The sequence below is a fragment of the Anopheles marshallii genome, chromosome 3 (genome assembly GCF_943734725.1).
Source record: "Anopheles marshallii chromosome 3, idAnoMarsDA_429_01, whole genome shotgun sequence".
NCBI classification, from domain to species: Eukaryota; Metazoa; Arthropoda; class Insecta; order Diptera; family Culicidae; genus Anopheles; species Anopheles marshallii.
Window position 1 is genome coordinate 13,824,301 of NC_071327.1, and position 6,067 is coordinate 13,830,367.

Below are 6,067 nucleotides of genomic sequence, written 5' to 3' on the forward strand. Positions count from 1 at the left end.
TAAGCCACAAGTCATGAATGGAACACGTAAGCAAGACCTGGGGGGAGGGTTGGCATGAAACTACACACGAAACAACGCGCCTCCAGTAGAAACAACTTTGATGATCGCGTTTTTTTTCTGTTGCTGTTGTTGTTGAGTGTGTATGTTTCGTTGTCATTCGCTAGCCTCACGACACGAACCGGAGGGATCTTCTCCACTCGAGCGGCTCTAGCCGCGCGCCCGACAGCAGCTACGGTATGCTGGAATTATAATGATGTTATAATTTATGGTCATCGCTTTTTGTCTTCGGCCCGTTCGGAGCTTAAATTCTGCTGCAAAAATAGAGAGCTTGCTGAGCAGCTCGAAACCATGTCGCATGATGATGAATGATAGAGCTAGCGTTCCCGTCACCAGGACGCCTCGCAGACTAGTTGTACCAGCGCTGCTCTGCTGGGTGAATGCTATCTTTGTACGGTCTGCGCTCTATTCTCTTATCGTTCCTCACGTACACATCCTTCGCTGCACACACACCATACTGGAGCGATTTGACACGAACTGTGTTCGATGGGCGCGAGTCGTGAGTCGCCACCGGTAAACTGGTAGTATCAAGCAAACCCAAACGCTGAACGCGACTGAAAGCGACAGAAAATAATGGCTTTGACTATTAAATTTTTGCCATTTAAAAAACGCTCCCGAGAGTTGGGTCCGCACGCCCTGCAGAAGATTCTCGCGGAGGTGTACGCAATAAGCTGAGGCGCTGAAGCTGCTGCGAAGCAAACCGGGACGCAAAACCGAACCTGATTAATGTTTTGTTTATGCTCCCTGGTTTTAGTTGTGTCTCTCCCCACGTCCACGGAAGTGTGTGCTGCGTGCTGAAATGCCCATTTTGTTGTCCTACAATGGCGGTGCCACCTTTAATTTTTTTGTTTTCGCCCATCGTCAGTGCCCGCAGGGCAAATTGATGGAACAGTCCAACAACCGACCGAACCGCAGCAGCAGGGCAACAACAACAGCATACAAAACACCCGGGTGCGTGCGCTGACCAAACCAATGGCCCATTTTAGACAAGAGACTTTGGTTAATTATTAGATATTGAAGGGGAGATAGCGTAGTGTGCCCCCTTTGATCCCGGGCGAGTGCAAAAACTGATTCGAAAATTAATTACAACCCCGTCCCGGCACTGAGGCTCACCTATTACCCAACCCCACCGGGTTGACGTAGGTTGTTCTTGGTTTGACCCGAGATAGTAGTACACGCCTCCCGTAAGTTCTGAACTCGGTGTTGTGGCTTCTGGTGTCTCGCGGCTTAAATCAAACTATCAACACATCGGGCACGCAGGTCGCTAACGCTAACGGCCACCGAAATCAGGGGGAACAGATTGAAGTTGAACAAACCAATCGCCCTCTTTAATCCATCCCCGGCTCTTGATCATTAATAATCTGTTATGAGCTATCACTAAACCGGACCACTGATGCACTTCGATGCTGAAATCCGTTCGTTAATGATCCTCTTGCATGTGTTGGAAAATTGACTCACAAATAACTTTGGCTAAATATAATCGATTTGGGGCACAAGATACACTGTCGAGAAAAGGACACGAAGCGTACAGGTACACTGCTATAAGCACCCGCTATTTATAACCTGTTGCTGAGGATCTTCCCGAATGTCCGAACAACCCACCAACACGAACCAAAGCCATACATTACCTTTAGGTGACGATTTCTCCTCGTAACGTCTTCTTCTTAAATTATGTTTCTCATAAGTTACACAAGTACCGTCTTGTGTCTTGCCTTTAAAAACTCAAATTGTCCAACTCTCTGAACCCCGATGACCCTGAGATCCCATCGTCTTACTTAAATAAATGTGCTCCCTTGTTAGTTCTCTCTCTTCTAAAGTTCTACAGTTTACTACGTCACTCTTCCCGTTATTATCTCCTACTTATCCTCCCATCAACATGGCGTCATCCCCAAACACGCAACTTCCTCCAACCTTAAGTGTCTAATGTGTATTTGCCTTTGCGAATATGGTTTTTCCACAGTTACCCACTTGACCTTCTGGTGGCCAAATCGTAAGCGCTTGATATCGGAGGTCAGCTACTGACTTGGTTCGCCGATATATCTCCTTTGCCGATCGTATAGAATTAATGTGTTGTTCTGTATCTCCGCTTTCTCTGTAGGCTCCTTAGAGGATCCTCAAGGAAGTGTTCTCAGCTCGCTCTCTCGCAGCACTGTTTCCTTAATATCTCCTCCGTTTGCTGTCCAATGGCCTTGTATTATGTTCTGATAATTCTTGTGGGATTTGGTTTGGGAAATCTGATAAGGTTTTGTACAACTACACCCTTCATGATATTCTCATAAGTCGGGTAACTTCCGTTGAAGATTCGGAGCTGTTGGATGAAACACTCTCTATAAACGCATATGTTAACAATGCAATATTTAAGCTTAACAAATCCTTGGATCTGATTGTTAGACTTGCCTCTAAATTGTGGTCGATGCCTCCAGGCTCACCTACGGAACTGTTCCTAACTAACTTCCTACTGTGCTTCTCACCTCCCATAGACACAAGACACACATGCGGCAGACCAAAACATCTTGACAAAAACAAATTAAACCTCGTATAGTCGAGAATAAATATGAATTCCGCCTCGTTAAATATTTACAATTTTTCTTAACCCACTTTAAAATAAATTAATAGAACTATGGCATTTTTTGGATAAATTTATCAGCAGCACATTGTTGCTGTATTTAATTGGATGCTTGGAAATCAACAAACTCGACGTCATGTAATAAATCCCAATAACCAATTGCAACCACAAATTCCACACTCACGAAAAGCCCTTACATGTTCTCTCCCATCAACATGCACATCACCTTCTATCCAGCAACTACAGTCCTCTTAATTGGTGCGCCACAATAAAACCAACAACCCTCTATTTGTCTAATACGGTTTGATTAGATGCAACGTTTAATTCCGCCCGCCAGCCGAACCACTAATCTCCCCCCCCCTCAGGACCAGATCCGTGATCTCATCCCATCTCGCAATCGAATCCGGATGCGGCGGCAGATGTTCTGATCAATCTCGGACAACGCCGCGAGTGCGTGACTGCATAGCGTATCGAAACTCGCGCTGAACGATTTGCCCAGCAGCAACGCGATAAAGCAATGCGTAACACAGTATCGCAGTAACCGGTCGTTTCGTGGGCTCGATAGGGGATGAGCTGCTAATTACAAGCCGTGATCTACACGCAATTGTGCCCCGTCCGTCGCAGCGAACCGTACGTGCCGCTTTGATCCGAAACCGGGAGCCCAACCGAAACCGAAGCCAATGAGACACATTGCGCTGCCTATTGTTTGCGTTTGCGCTTCAGTTTATCGATGCCCACGTGTATGCGAACTCCCTCCCAAATCGCGTGTGCACGATGCGTGTACAGGATGCGCCGCCCTGCACGGGATGCACTTGCATACTTACAATTGGACGATATCAGTTGTGATTCGATCGTTTGTATCAAGAATCAAGCGCTGGCGCTGAAAACCATAATTCAATTGTTTTTTTGTTTACAACCCACCGATAAACGCTATCGGGCGCCGAGTTTACATGCTTAAATCCACGCTTATCGTGCGCCGTGATTTGACCGATTTGAACTACAACCTGCCATTTTATCAAATCAACCACCACAGGTTCTTGGTCAACCAATGCCTCCCGGGTCGGACACTCTGCCATTGCTGCGGACAACATCTTTAAATAGAAAGACATCGTTAACAAAAAAACAGCAATTCAATAAATGCAAAACCATTAAATGTCCATTTTGGTGCGCTGGTGTGTAACGGCGACATCAGTAGCAGCTTGTTAAGTGTGTGTCACCCACCGGTTGGGTGACGAAAAAAAAACACACACAGCGCGAACCGTACCGTTCCGGTCGGTACCCGTTAAGTACCGTGCCTTGTTACCCGGTGTCGCGGTGTCGGCACCGGTGAAAAAATGGAGATCAATCGAGCATTTCCAATCGTTTCGATCGTTTCGGCGCGTCCGCAAATCCCAAACAAACGCACTGCAGTTTGAACGCGGCACGTCGTCGTACGCATCGGGTTCGTCGCTTCGGCCACCACGATTACCATCGGGCCGGGTGCTCCAAACACCCAAACATGGGTAGGGAAACCGACCCCGACCGTACGCAGCTGCGGGGAACTGCCGGTGTGGTGTGAATGCAAAAAAAAAAACGTGTCGCCTTGTGCGAGAGGTGTAAATTGTCGCACTTTATTCTTTTCGGAACCATTCACAGACGGCCAAAGGTGGTTCGGTTGTTCAGTCCGATTGTCCGCAAGCTTTCCCCCAACGCACCTGTATATGGTACCTCAATGGCAGTGCCGTGATCGAAACCGGGTCGATTATGTGAATTTTCGTTTCGTTTCTTGTTTTGTTGATGGCGAAATGGTTTCACGCATGAGGAACTTTTTTTTTTTTGTTCTCACCTGCACTTACCAGCTGATTATGGATTCAGAGCATTTCGCTGGAAAAACAGAGCGCACAGTGCACGGTACAAGCACTTATTTCCGCGTACCGTACAAGTGCCTCGCGAAAGTGGTGAAAATATCCAATCAAAATTATATCTCCACTACCTGCATCGGGACCGTTTTAAGGTTTTTTTTTATTTTCATCATTGATTCGCTCCAAGGATGATGTTTGTACATGAGCTACTAATTACTCTTTCACTTATCAACTCACTTTATTGCCATTAAAAAGCAACCGAAATGATAATTGCCCTATAATGCAGCACAATTAGCTGTATTAAATGTCATCCCCGTTGCCCCTTCACGAACGAAAGAAAAAAAGAAACCAAACGGAAACATATCTTTAACCCCACAGCCAAACAGAAACGCCACCAACCCCCCCACAAAGCCACCAACCCTCCCCCGGGACCGTGCCTGACGCAGCGCGTGACGAAACAATAACAGCGTTACCACCTCCAAAAAACAATTGGCCGGTGCCGATGCAAAACCCAATCCAACCCGCAGCGAGCAAACGCAAACGACAAAAATAAACGACACCAACCAATCGGAACCCACGGCCAGCACCAACTATTTAACGACCGTTGCACAAATCATAGCGATCGGCCGTGATCACGCTAACGACGGCGCCGATTGGAGCGTTCGCCTGCGACGCGACACACGCAAAACAAGGGCTCAATTCACTCGTTATGCTCGCAGCGGATAAACAAAAGTGCCCTTCGATGTCGAGCGGTATGGTACGCAATCGATTGTGTGGGTTTTTTTTGTTTGGGCACCCGCAAGAAAAAGCGCTCCTCTCAACACACAGCTGAACAGCGATGCGTTCGAGCAGTTTCGAAGGTTCGTCGCTTAAGTCTTTTGTTTTGTTGCTTCGCTTCGCAGTGCTTCATGTGGCTAAGGGGATTTTTTTGTTGTTTTGTTTTGCGTTTGTTGTTTGTCTCCGTGTCCAAACCAACCCGTCCGATCTCGAACCTGTCCGCTTCGCATCTTGCGCCCATTTATTTGCTTCTTTTCCATCCCCAAAAGCTTGGCCACGATTCGAGGCGGAGCAGAGACGACGAACCTTCTCCCGCCGGTCCAGGTTTCGGCACGTAAAAGCTCCGATCGGTTTTGCGCTGCACACAGGTAAAGCGAGTTCGTTTCTGGTTCGGATGGGGCCGCTGGAAAAGCCACACGCACACAGGCGCACGTGTGAGCTTTCGCGGGCTTGGTGATCGCCGTGGTTCATTGCTACCGTGCTCAGGTGATCGGTTTCCGATGCTGCGCTACCGATCTGCTACGTCGCGTATGTGGGGTGGTTTGGGGAGAGAAAACAAGGGGAAGACGAAGGGGAGGGGGGGACTTTATTTTTCCTCCCATGCTCTACGGTGAAGATCGGAAGGTCACGGCTGGAACGCGAGCATCTCGCGTGCCCAGTATCGATGCGAACGCTGAAACAAGTGGGTCCCCGCGGACAGGTATTGACTAGCATAGAGCGATCGGAAATCGGTGTGTTTGGCGATGTGTTTTTGGGTACGTTCCGAGCCGGACGATATTTAGCGTGTGAAGTTTTCGTTACATTTTCGTGTGAAAAAAAAATGTGA